Below are 14517 nucleotides of genomic sequence, written 5' to 3' on the forward strand. Positions count from 1 at the left end.
CTGAGCCACCCAGGAGCCCCTAGCATCCAACTTTTTGCAGCTCAGGTCACGATCTCAACAGTTCATGAGCTCAAGCCCCACGTCAGGCTCTGCATTGATAGCACAGAGATTGCTTGGGATCCTCTCTCCCTCTGTCTCAAAATAAAATAAATAAACTTTTTTTGTGTGCCTAGGGGCACCTGGGTGGCTCAGTCGGTTAAGCATCTGACTTCAGCTCAGGTCATGGTCTCATGGTTCATGAGTTTGAGCCCCACAAAGGGCTCTGGGCTGACAGCTCAGAGCGTGGAGTCTGCTTCGGATTCTGTGTCTCCCTCTCTCTCTGCCCGTCCTCTACTCATGCTCTGTCTCTCTCTGTCTCTCAAAAATAAACAAACATTAAAAAATAATTTTAAGATTCTGGAAAAATAAAAATAAAAAAATCTTAATAGAGTGACCTCTTTTTGGTAAAAATATCACAGTGGCTTTTGACTGATTGCTGTCTGCCTGTCCCACGGAAGTATAAACTCTGTCAGAGTGGGGACCGTATTCGTGTTTATTCATCATTGCATCCCAGGGCCTGATACATAGTAGACCCTCAGTAAACACTTACTGAATAAATGCATGTGTGAGAGGCTGACTGCAAGGAAGTGGAAAATTATAAAATAAACACAAACATAAGGTTTCATTACAAAAGTGATGATTGGATTCAGTCACATCTCCCGATCATCTTTCTAACACTGAGGAGCAGTGGTGTGGATAATCTAGTCTGCACTCTGCTGGCTCAATTCCCTCTATTGCTTTTCTCAAGGCTTTTTGGGGGTGGGGCAGGCTCCTGGGAACACGTTCTCCCACCTCTCCTATTTCTCCCGTCCTCTCCGCTCAGACACACGAACTCAGCACTTAGGTCTCCCCCCTTGCTTCCAGGGCACTTAACCCCTTCCCCCAAGTCAGTGCTCAGAGTAACCTCCCATTAATATTGTAGTTTTCTGCCCTGGCAGCACAGTGACATTCCCATCCAACTCACAGGCAGCCTCCAAGCTCAAGCCTTGGCCAAGACTCCTCCTATCTTGCGCCCCTCCCCCCATACGGAGGCTGAGAAGGTGCCAGAAAAGACCTGTGGCTGCACACAGGTTGATGGCGTGTGATGCCATAAACCTCATTGCCACATATTTGAGAAGACAGAAAGAAGTTACTGGCTTCTGTGCCGCTCTGAGGAATCATAGCCGTTCCCAACTCGGGGATATAAAACTTTACAGCACCCCGCTCTCTCGGAGCACCATAACTCACTTTCCAGAGGAATTCATCAAAACCCAGCCACGGTTTATTTCACAACAGCATTTAGCGTGGTGATTCAAATTACTGCCAAGCCTTCCGGAATTAATCCAGGGCTCAAAGAAGTCAGGCTATAGACATCTAAACAGACAAACAAAAACATCCATCGCTGTAGTTCTGAACTCCTTTTCCGCTCTGCTATGACCTTGGTCAATATCTTTTGATCCATCCAAGGTCTGTTGCTAGGAAAGTACAGGAAAACCCGATGGAAAACATTGCAGGGGAGTCCTTGGAATCCTCTCAGAAGATTGTTGTGGTGTTTTTCTAACTTTGCATTTTAAGGTCTTAAAATGTGACCATGATTATTTGACCTCATTTCTAATGTTTCCCAGTGCTAACTAACCAGCACTGACCGATGGCTTTGGGAAAAAAAAGTGTGCAGACAGAAGACTTATTTATTAATCATGTGACATAGGACAAGACATGTAATTATTTGGAGCCTCAATCTCCTCCTCTATAAAATCAGGATGATCAATTCTGCCTCATAAAACCGGACTGAGCATTAAGTAAGATCATCTTGGGGACTTATAACAAATGCTCAGCAAACATCAGCTTCTTTTTCTGGAACATGATCTCCATTCATGGCTTTCCTCAGTTATCAGCCTTAGTGTCTGTCATTGGTTGGTACTGACTGTTGCTTCTGCCTCAAAAAATTTTTTTTCTTGTGCTTTTTCTGGGTGTTCTGACTTCAAGCTAAAATATAAACTCTTTGGGGACAGGAACTGCCTTCTCTCTTTCTTTTGTAAATCATGATTTCACAACATCTAACTATTTTGACCTGTGTATAAGACACATCAATGCTCCGCTGACAGGGTGGACAGTGACGTCAGAGAAAACTTGCTCTCCTGAGGCTACTGGGGGAGCTGAGGGAGGGCTGAACCTCCAGCCCTGGTCTTCCACACTTTGCAAGCAGGAGGCAAGTTCCCATCCCAGAAGAGGAAATTCTCTTCTCTCAGGTAGCACAGATTTTGTGTGTGTGTGGTCCAAAAAAGGCAGCTGTTTTGTTTTGTTTTGTTTTAGCTGATAATCTAAATATCATCTGGAATGCTCACCCAAATCTCCTTAATAAGATCAGGTATTAAGTTGCCAGATTTCGCAAATAAAAATGCAGAATTCTCATTTAAATGTGGATTCCAGCGATAACAACAAATAACTTTGTAGTATAAGCACATCTCATTCAATATTTGAGACACACACTAAGAAAGGTTATTTGATGTTTAGCTGAAATTCACTTCTAATGGAGCATCCTGTACTTTATCTGGCAACACTAGTCAGGTACAAGCAACCGCAAAGCAGCTAGATAGAGGGTGAGGAACAGGGGGAGAGAGAGAAAACAAAAAAACGAAAACTTCCCACTCAAAATGAAGCTTCAAATCAAAATCCCAAAATACCTAAAGAAATTAATAGCTAATACAGACAGCCAGCAGAGCATTTGTAACACAAATTCGCTGTAGATGAAATTCTTTTTTCGACAAATGGCATTGAGACTAATCTGACTATTGGGGGGTATGTAATATCAGTTATTTTCAAATGCTTATTTCTGAGAGACAGAGAGAGACAGAGTGCAAGCAGGGGAGGGGCAGAGAGTGAGGGAGACAGAGAATCCAAAGCAGGCTCCAGGCCCCGAGCTGTCAGCACAGAGACCAGCGCGGGGCTTGAACCCACGAACTTCAAGATCAAGACCTGAGCCAAAGTCAGACACTCAACCAGCTGTGCCACCCAGGCACCCCTTGTAATATCAGTCATTTTGTTTCTTACCAAACATGTCAGGCATGCCTAAGATTAAAATAACTTATTGTGTATTTTTTCCTTTTGGAAACATAATGTATATGGAGTAAAGATTTTAAAAATCAGAACCAAAAAAGCAATATTAGTAATAAATAAATAAACAGAAGGAAATATAAATAAAGTATATCAAGTTGTAGCAGATAGAGATAGATAACCACTGCTCTGTTTTTGGTGCCTTTTAATTTAACACATGAAAGACAGGAAAAAAAAAAAGGCAGTCTTGTCAAGCACTGACCCAAGAGCAACACAGAGAGCAGTATGTGCAAAGGCCCTGAGGTGGGAAAGGTCTTGTTGTGTTTGAGGGACTAAATATGGACCAGAACGGCTGGAGTGAAGAGGATATCAGTAAGATAAGGTTGTGCAGTTACTACTGGCCAGCCAGTTCATGCAAGCCCTGCTTAGGTTTATCATTTTATTCTATGTGCAGTAAAGAGCTGTAAATGGTTTTAAGCAGAAGTGGATATATATATTTAGCAACTATCCTTCTATTGGTATTTTTTCAATAGTATTTTAATAATTATCTATGGCTTTTCCTTTTTTTGTGGAACATTTTTTAAAATTGAGATGTAATTGACATATAGCATTATATTAGTTTCAGGTGTACAATATAATAATCTGCTATGTGTATGTATTATGAAATGATCACCATATTAAGTCAAGTTAACACACATGGTTACACATTTTTTTTTATTTGTGATGAGAATGTTTTAGATAAAATTAATTCTACACAACAGTTGGACAAAGATTTTTCAGTACAGTATCTTTATCTCCTTAGAGAAACCTGAAGCCATAACTTCCAAACTGAAAAGAATAAGAAATGATTAAACTAAATGAGGAAGCAATAAAATAAGGATAGCATAATGAGAAAAAGAACCCGCTAGAAATCTGGGAAATTAAAGAAAAATGTCACTGACATTTTACAAGCTCAATAGTTCATAAAAACTCAGAGAAGACACTGTAAAAGAAAGGTTTTATAATGTGGAAGATGGAATTGAGGAATTCACTCAGAAACACAGACATATACAACTTGCATAATGCAGTTAAGGAACAAGAAGCAGCAATCGAGAGAGAGGTTTTAACATTCATCCAATTCCAGAAACAGAGAAAATGAAAAGAATGGCAGAGAATCAGAATTTTTCAGAGAATCAAATGCTTCAGAATTTGAAGAGATAATTGCCAGACTCTTTCCAAATTTGGATGAAGACATGAGTCATTAAGTGGAAAATGCACTCTAAGTATCTAAGATAAATAAAAAAACAAATTCAGCCACAGACACGTTAAAGAACAAGGATCATGAGGAAATCTTTAAAATTACTAGATAAGAGGCTAAAACAACTAGACCAATAGCAGACCTCTTGTCCACAAAAGCAGGTGTCAAAGACAATGGAATATGACCTTTGAAGGGTGAAAGGAAAATAAATATAAACACCTCAGATTGAATTTTACCATTAGCATCGAAGACCTAAGCACAGAGACTTAGACCAATCATATGAAGAGTTCATTGTCTCAAATCAAAGGGACGAGGAAGGAACAGCCTGGGAGAGGGGAGGGCTATCAAAAAACCTGGAGTTCTACTTCCCTTGCTTCTGCTCTGCTTTCCTTAGCTTGTGGCTTCTCTCTTCATTGTTCCATGGAGGTTCCTGTGTCCCACGAAAGGACAAGGGTAAAAGTGTGTCCCCGTTAGCTAAGTTGGCCCCTTTAGGAAAAAAATTTCCCCCACTCAGTGTTTTCTGCTTACATCTCATTGGCCACTCATTACTATGAGAGTCTGGAAAATGTAGTCTATCTGCTGAGCTCACAGCTGCCCCAAATAAAATTAGTGTTCCAGTTCTGTTTCTAAGAAAGAAGGACAAGAATGTGGGCTGGGCAGCTAGTAGTCACTGCCACAGCTATTATTTAAGAGTGTAAGCAAAATGAAGACATTTCTAGCCATAGAAAATATCAAAAGAATTTTACAGCCTCTCACTAAAAGCATTATCAAGGACCTATGTCATTTAGAAATAAAGTAAATCCAGGAGCACCTGGGTGGCTCAGTCGGTTAAGCATCTGACATTGGGTCAGGTCATGATCGCATACTTTGCAGATTGAAGCCCTGCATCCGGCTCTGTGCTGACAGCCTGTTTCTGGTTCTGTGTCTACCTCTCTCTCTCTGTTCCTCCCCCACTCACGCTCTGTCTCTCTCACTCTCTCAAAAATAAAATAAACATTAAAAAAATTTAGAAATAAAGTAAACCCAAAGGGAAGATACAGACCACAGGGAGCAATGGGGCCACAGCAATCTATAAAACATGTCAGTAAATACCACTATAATTTACTGTAACAAATAAATATTATTTTTTTGTTTTTTAAAAAGGTAAAACTGAAATTGCAAGTAAAAATTACAAGATGGTGGAAATATCTAAATGTGGCAACATGTTAAGGTTTTATAAAGCTGAAGTGAGTATGTAAATTATATATTATTCTTTATATTTGCCTATAAGTTTGGAACATCTGAAAATTTGAAAAATTAAGAGAGGCAATGCTTAGACAGAAGTTTAAAGCCTCAACACATCAAGAGACTTCACAAAGTTAAAAGGCAAGAGAGAAAGACCAGAAGGGAAATGTTTGACATATGTCCAACAGAAAAACAAAAACAAAAAAACCCACTATCTTGTATATGGAAAGTTACTATATATCAATAGAGAAAAGCCAAAACCCAATGGAAGGAGAGGAAAGGATATGAAAGGATATGAGATTTTGTAGAAGAAGAAATACAAATGGCTAATAAATATTTTTTAAAAACACTCAACCTTGTAATCAGAAAAATTCAGTCTAAAACAACAATAGGGTGTTCATTTCACCTGCCAAAGAAATAAAAATTTAGAAAATTGAACATACTCAGTCTTGGCAAGAGAGAAAAGCATGGCTACTCCTGGGCCTTGTCAGTGGGTGTGTTTTTGGCAAAATTTGTTTAGATTGCAGTTTGGTAGCACTTACAATTTGTGAACGTCCATACCAGTACACACATACTTCCACTTCCAAAAATCCATTCTACAGGGGCGCCTGGTGGCTTAGTCGTTTAAGAGTCCAACTTAGGCTCAGGTCATGATCTCGCAGTTCGTGAGCCCGCATCGGGCTCTGTGCTGACAGCTCAGAGCCTGGAGCCTGCTTCGGATTCTGTGTCTCCCTCTCTCTCTGCCCCTCCCTTGCTCTCTCTCTCTCTCTCTCTCTTTCAAAAATAAATAAAAATTAAAAAAAAAAAAAGAGTGATCATTGCAACACATACTACAATCATAAAATGCCAGGACCAACCAAGATGCCCAACAATTGAAGAGTAGATAAACAGATAATGATACACCAGTACTAAAGGATCTCATGGAGCCATTAAAAAAAAAGCAGCAGGGGCGCCTGGGTGGCGCAGTCGGTTAAGCGCCCGACTTCAGCCAGGTCACGATCTCGCGGTCCGTGAGTTCGAGCCCCGCGTCGGGCTCTGGGCCGATGGCTCGGAGCCTGGAGCCTGTTTCCGATTCTGTGTCTCCCTCTCTCTCTGCCCCTCCCCCGTTCATGCTCTGTCTCTCTCTGTCCCAAAAATAAATAAAAAACGTTGAAAAAAAAATTTAAAAAAAAAAAAAAAAAAAAAAAAAGCAGCAGACTTCTAGAGAGTGCCATATTGTGAAACACACAAGACAAGCGATGACTACAGCATGAGCACATGTATGCTCCTTAAAAATCATCCATGGGTATGCTCTGTGCTTGGAAAAAGAGCAAAAAGGACACATACTAAAATACTAATAGTGAGGAAGTCCAGGAAGGAGACTGGGAAAGCTGCAATATATTCTTCTGTACGATTTGAATCATTTAGAAGATTTAATATTGAAAAGGTAAGAAAGAGAGATAGTAAATGTTCTGGAAAGAGCTCAGGAAACATTGCTAGACCTCATTTTTCTCATATATAAAGTGAGGATAACTGTGCCTGACCTTGCTCTGGCCTGACCCGGAAGTCATGAGGTTCCACAGAACGCATTAAAGGAACAACGAACATGAATCTGGGGGGAAAGGAGACCATATTCAAAAGTAATGGATTGTCCTAGGATAAGTGGGGCCAGGCATTTTACAAGTATCCTTCCTATGAAATAGATTTTAATGTCCTATTATCTTATCTAGGACACTTGGTGGTAAAATCCGTCTAGTGAGTGGCAGAGCTGGGGACTGAACCAGAGTGGTTCTCTCTCCACGCTTTCCCAGAAACCCCAAAGTTCGGCATCTTTTGAGAAGCAGTACCCGCCATGACTAAGAACACAGAGTGCCTGAGTGCGGGTCCCCACCACTCTCCAACTCCGCGACCCTGGACAAGTTATGACACTGCTCTGGGTCTCTCTTCTCTCTTGTAAAATGGGTGTAATAATAGCACCTCCTGCAGAGAATTATTGTAGAAATTAAATGAGTTAATAAATGTGAGACACATCAGTACCCAGCACAGTAGGTGGTGGGTAAGTACTGGCTATAGCTAGTATTTGCTCCAATCGTCTGGTTGGTCAGTGGGAGAGAGAAGCATTTGGGGTTGAGTATGGAGTGAAAAACGTAACGCACATCTCTTTTCTCCCTTCAGAATACTTTGGTGTGTTTTTTTAACGTTTATTTATTTTTGAGAGACTGTGCAAGCAGGAGAGGGGCAGAGAGAGAGGGACAGAGGATCTGAAGTGGGCTCTGAGCTGACGACAGAGAGCCCACAGAGAGCCCTGTGTGGGGCTCGAGCTCACAAACTGTGAGATGGTGACCTGAGCCGAAGTCTGATGCTTAGCCGACTGAGCCACCCAGGCGGCCTCCCTTCAGAATACTTTGTAAGCAAACAAACAGAAGGCTTTGGTATCTTCTAGGCCCCCAATTCTTGAGGACATCTCCACCACTCCCGCTAACACTTCACTCGGTGCGACTGCCGGCTCCACTCTTGGGGGCACTTCTGGGTTGCCCCTGTGTGACTTAGCACTGGTGAGTCCATCCTGCCAAGCTAACGACCAACATTCAGGGTTTTCTTACCCAGCAGATGGGTCGGCGGATGGCAAAAGCCTAAAAGTCCATGTCATAGCTTCACTGTGAGGGGCCTTATGAAACTGGGTGTTCTCTTCTTAAACTGTGCATTTCCCCAGGACATGGAAAGTCTGCTCTTCTGCCACAGAACACCAGGGCCCTGACCGAGCCCCGCCACCCTCCTGTGACAGACCACCTGTCGTCCCACTGCCAGCATCTTGCAGACCTCCCAAAAGTTCATGCATCCCTGCCCACTCTTTTTTCATCCAGTGGGAAAAGAGGTTGCTGGAGAGCTAGAAGATGCACTATCTATGCCAGGGACCGAATGAAATGCTGGGGAGCAAGACTGTGAAATCCAAAAGGGAGCTCCAGGGACAGAATGGCTTAGTCTGGCCCGCATGGGCCAAAGCAGGGCCAGCCCCTGTCTTATGCCTCCCTCGCTTGGTGCTTCGGGGCTCGGGGTGGCCAAACAGTGTTCTCCCGCTGGTAGGTAAAATGGCTCAGGGAGGCATGGAACAGCAGTGAGCCATGGATAAAGAGGATAGAGAAATAAAAAAGAAAGCCAGAGAGATGAAAAGAGCCCTCGGGAAATGGCAGCTCCAGAAGGCAGCAAGATGCTTTAATCTTTCAGCGAAAGGACAGCATCTGATTCTTCGTGTTTGCAGATCTTTGCAAACTGAAGAACATTTTGGGAATGTAGAAGGGCAGCGTTCTCTCAGGAATGTGACTGTCGCCCCTTTGACCTAAAGGGGTGGCTTTGGACAAGTTGCTTAACTTTGCTGAGCTGCGGTTTCCCTTTGAAAGACAGGATAATAATCTGTACCATATAAGGCAGACTCGGACTTAGACAAGATAGAGGTTCATTATTCTGTCATGTGTAGGTTGTTCCAAGATGCCATGGCCCTTCCATAGCCATCGGACACTCCAGGCTCTTTCCTTCTTACTATTTCACCATCCTGGGCACATGGCCTCCAACGTCAAGTTCACCTTATGGTCCAAGATGGCTGTCCAAATGCCAACGATTGTGTCTGGATTCTAGATAGAGATGAGAAGGATGAAAGGATGGGCAAAAGGGCATACTCCTGGCTGAGTCAGCCCCTTGCAGGATTTTCCTGGGTCTCTTTCCCACCCCCCAAAACTTTTGCTTACATCTTATTGACCATTCCTGCCCGTCAGGGAAGGAAGGCTGGGAAATGGCTGTTAGCCTTGCACATTGTCACCTGGCACAGAAGGAGAAGTCCGTTAGGAAGGAAGCAGATGAGAGTAGATACTGGGCAGGTGCTCTCTGCTGTCAAACCCCAGAGAGTCATTAAAGAATGACAGGAAATAATGCAAGCGAATAAGCACTTTGTTAGCTCAGAAGTCTCTGCAGCTGTTCTCAGTCACCCTCACAACAGTCCTGTGCAGCGGGAACGGAGGTCCACGGAGACATTCAAGGTCAACAGTCAGTAAACGATAGAGCTGGCATTCCAACTTCTACCCGTCTATGACTTTCTTGTCCCTCCCCTCCCTATTGCAGAGAGAAAGAATGGAAGGTTTTTCTGAGGACGTCTGTTGTGAGTCTGTGCAGGGGAGATTAGCAGTCAAGTGTATATGCCGACCGCCTACCCTTCCGGGTCTAGATTTCAGGGGGTGGGGGATTCCCTTGGGAGCTGAGAGCCTAGGCTGTTGTCCACTGAGCGTGGACCACTGACGGCCCCTGGTCATCGTCAACCTCAGTGAGCTCTGTTCATGATGTCCTCTTTGAGGTTATGAATGCTGTTAATTTTATGTTTTACCAAGAGCCTTGGGACCAGAGGCCGTCAGGCATGAGTGACTATGAATTGCATTGTATTACATTATTAATTGCCATGTTATCTGGAGTCAAGTAACTGACTAATGCTTCAGCAAGCAGTGCTGTGAATTAGAAATCTTCCCTAGTCCCTTCCTCCCCACCCCTCCCCAGCTCACAGGGAGCAGACAGGGGATCCTATGCCCAAAGTTGTTCTGAACACTTCAGAAGAACCAGCTGTGACTCTAGGAGGCCACCGTCCTGTGGGCGTGGGAAGCAGTGCATGTACATGACGAGAGAGAGAGGTTAGCACTGGAAGCAGGACTATGGGAACAGCCATCCTGGGGTGTCTGAAATCCATCATAAGGTAGGCGTGTGACCAAGAGGACACGAACCAGCCAGAAGTTTGGATTCAGGTAGTTTGTGAGGAAAAAGCACTAAGGATTCACAAACTCAGGGAGACTGTGAGCATCCAGGAAAGGGACAGTGAGCCCTCTGAAGTACAGGATCTGCCTGGAGCGCAGCAGAAAGGACCTGGAAGGGCTCGAGAAGCCCCAGAGGGAGGTTAGACTCCAGAGGGATGTCAGCTGGGCCAACTGGTCAACAGCTCCCTGTGCCTGCCCTCTGCTAGGTGTCTGTGGCCATCCCCCAGACTCCCCCCAGACTCTGTAGTCACTTCCTACTTTCCAAGCAGCACCTCAGAGGTCAGCACTTGGGGTACCTTCACCCAAAAGAGGAGGGTGAGAATAAGGTGTCAGCCCCAGGACCCGCTCTGCAGAAGGGAACCCTTCTTTGCTTCTTGGCTCCCCCAGTGCCAGGAACCTCTAACTAGTGCAGAGATCCTCCCGAGTAAAGGCATCCCCGAAGGCTTCTCACAGGCTTTGAGGGTCTTCTGGGACAACAGAGGCAGGGCCGCTGGTGGGCGGTAGACTTTGGAGTGTCAGTTGACAGGTGGTGGAATCACCCCGTGTGTCGGCCACCACTTTAGCCAGACACGCTGACTCAGCAAGTCTTGACGGGCTCTTCACGTGGGAACAGACACTTGGCATCTCCCTGCTGCCTCTACATGCACTGAGCAAAATCTCAACCTGCAGAATCGCCGTCAGGATTACATCGCGTCCGTGAAACCCTTTGCGCAGCGCCTGATGCAGAATAGCTGCTTGACAGACGTTAGCAACCTATTCCCGCGCATGGCTCCTCCCTTACGTGTCGCAAGCGGGATCACAGGTGGGGACGGCAGGTGGAAGCCGGTGGTGACCCCAAAGAGGAAGCGTTCTCAGACCCTAAGACGGTGGCTTCAGGGACCGGGGGCTGTCACACACACTGACGGTCCAGCACCTCCACCTTTCTAGTCTGGGAATGAGAACCACCAGCAAAAGCCTTTGGAGGGTCCAGTATCCGCCATGTACTGGTTAGACATTCTCGGGCAACTTGCTTTACGTCACTTAAGCTCGGTCAGATCGTCTGTGGAACGAGAGTCGTCGTGCCTCCCCCAGAAGGCCAGTCTCTGAGGAGAGCCCCCACCCCCATCAGACCTGATGGTGTAGGCTGTCAGGGAGCCTGAACCAGCAGGCACATACACAGTCCCCCAAGGTAGCTCCCAGAGCCTCTGCCAGAGAAAGGCCAAAGCCGGGCAGCTGAAAGATCTCTCTTCCCAGGGTGTGGATGCAGGAAAACCCCCAAGATGAGGCCATCTTCTGTGGGCTTCCCCCACTGCTTCCGAGAAACACTGCTGTCATCACCGGACATGACCTTGCTCAGCTTCACAGCCCTTCGGGGGCAGGGGACAAAGAGGGCAGAAAACGCAGGTGCAGAGAAAGGTAAGCTGCTGGGAATCACAGGCCTGGAAAGAGTGAGGACTCAGGCTCCTTGTAACCAACACCCAAGATGAATTCAGACTCAACCTACTTTCTTATACATGCATGTGTGAGGACACCTACACAGATAGTGCCTGGACAGGCTGGACACATGCTTTTAAGACTTGCACTTGAGGTCGATGGGGAACAGCCCCTTTATGTAAGAAGCGAACACTGGGCATCTTCCCTGGGACATCTGTAACAGTGGGCAAAATCCCCACTTGCCAAATTGCTGCAAGGATCAAATCCCATACAGAAAATTCTTCACCCAGTTAGTGACCTATTACTGGGTACAGACTTGTTGCAAGCCCACTCACATACGGTCCCCGTATGGCAGCGCACTGCCCCACCCCAGAGACACCAATCCTAGAGATGATCATGTGCACGGCCCTTCTTGGATTTGGGCAGTGTACATCTTGCACCACTATACATGGCAGGCTGCTGAGGGCCCTTACCCGGAGCAGAATGCAAACCACTACAGGGCACCCTTTCTGCCTTTGACTTTCAGCTAACCTTCGTATCCCTTCACTTGCTACTCCCCCAGCTCTAAGTCACCCCCTTGGTGGAAAGCCTAAGCGGTAGAGTCAGCCAGGAAGGTGGTGTGTGGAAAAACTGAGGGCAGTCTGCTTTCTTTCCTTCCTCTCTCAATGTTTACCTGAATCTTTAGTCTCTTATCACATTTTAGGGCCAGGGGCTGATTTTTGAGACAAAGTATGCTGCCTGCTGATGTAGCCTGGATGTCTGGGGGCCTTGTTGGAATCCAGCGGCCACCAGGTGGGCAAAGGATGTTGGGGGACCACGGGGTGTTTCACCCTCAGCAAAAGCTGAAGGAAGAAACTGTGAGGCTGCTGCTATTTCAACTTCAGTGTTGAGTCTCACCCCCAAGTCGTTTATCTGACAAGCCTGCAAGGCCAGGACAGAGCCTGGATCTCAAGGCCGGCCCAGTTCCCAATGCACTAATGACAATTGACAGACACCAAATCCTTGCAATTTCCAAACAAAACCTTGGTGTTCCAATCCCAGGGCTCCCCGGGAAACACTCCGTTGATTCCCCAGGCTTTGCTCCGCTGATCCTCACTGATTGCCAACAATCCCCGGCTGAGCAAGTTCATTGCCCTCCAGGCCCTCCCTCCCTCTTAACCCTTCTCTGCCCATACCCTTGTCCCCTGCTTCAGCTGAGGAGCCCTCGGAGAAGCCGGCCAGACAAATGCAGCCAACCCGGATTTATGCTGCTTAAAATAACATCACCTGTTTGTGCACACTTTATCCGGCTGCTGAAATGATGCCGGCGGTTGGCAGGGCTGGGATGGGCAGATCCACCATTTTAATGTTAGAAAGTTCCTGGGCTCCTTCAAATATCATCTGCCAAACAGCCAAAGGTAGCATCGCTCTCATTCACAAAGGCTTTGCACAAGACACAAGATGAAACAGAATCACAGCCAGATTCAAATCCTTTATACTCTGTTCCAGTTCTGGTTCTTAAAACAGAGGGTGGGCTTTTTTTTTGTATCATTATTTTAATTATGGACTGAGTCAGACTTCCCAAGAGAAATACCAGATAATATCATAAACAACTATGTCTCCAGCACCTAACTTAAAAAAGGGAAATATTGAATGTGTGGAAAATCACAATGTAAGGCAATCCCGCTTTTTTTCCCCCTCCCACCCCAGATATTATCACCATCCTAAATCGGGTCTTTACTGTCGCCCTGTGTCTTTATACCCCACACCATTTTGTCAGCTTTTTATCTTGAGATGCTTGTAGATTCACATACAGGGCTGAGAAATAATAGAGAGCCTATACACTTCACCCAGTTTCCTCCAGCGCAAACATCTTGCAAAACTATGCTGCAATGTCACAGTCAGAAAACTGGCATGGCTACAGCCCCCTAGCCTTGTCCAGATCTCACCCGTTTTACATGCACGTGTGCGTGTTTGTGCACGCACGTGTGCGTACAATGTGAGCATTTAGCTCTATTAACTCATGTGAAGATGCCATGTGTCCACCTCCACACTCAGCTACAGAAGTGCTCTATCGTAAGGACCCCCTCCCAGACAAAGATCCCTTCTTCTCTCTTTCCTCCCCCCTCTCCCAGGCCCCTGACAACCATTAATCTGTTCATTTCTTTTTATTTTGCCATTCCAAGTTAATACCAATGGAAGCATATTGTGTAATCATTAAGACTGGGTTTTTTGTTTTTTTTAATTTTTTTTTTCAACGTTTTTAATTTATTTTTGGGACAGAGAGAGACAGAGCATGAACGGGGGAGGGGCAGAGAGAGAGGGAGACACAGAATCGGAAACAGGCTCCAGGCTCCGAGCCATCAGCCCAGAGCCTGACGCGGGGCTCGAACTCACGGACCGCGAGATCGTGACCTGGCTGAAGTCGGACGCTTAACCGACTGCGCCACCCAGGCGCCCCAGGACTGGGTTTTTTCCACAAACAGGATGCCCTGGGAATCCGTCCCAGTCTTACATCTATCAGTAGTTTGCTCCTTGTTATCGCCGAGTAGTTTTCCACTGTATGGATGTACCACAGTGTGTGTGACCATTCACTGGAGAATATTTGGAGTGTTCCCAGTTTGAGGCTATTACAAATAAAGCTGCTATGCACATTGGTGTAGAAGTTCTTCTGTGAACATAAATTTTCATTCTTCGGACGTGAGTGACTGAGATTACAACTGCTGAGGTTTATGGTAAGCACATACTATTGTGTTTAAATGTTTTTTATTTTGAGAAAGAGAGTGTGCGTGTGTGTGTGCATGCAAGTGGGAGGTGGGGGAA

The sequence above is a fragment of the Neofelis nebulosa genome, chromosome 15 (assembly GCF_028018385.1).
Source record: "Neofelis nebulosa isolate mNeoNeb1 chromosome 15, mNeoNeb1.pri, whole genome shotgun sequence".
Lineage (NCBI taxonomy): Eukaryota > Metazoa > Chordata > Mammalia > Carnivora > Felidae > Neofelis > Neofelis nebulosa.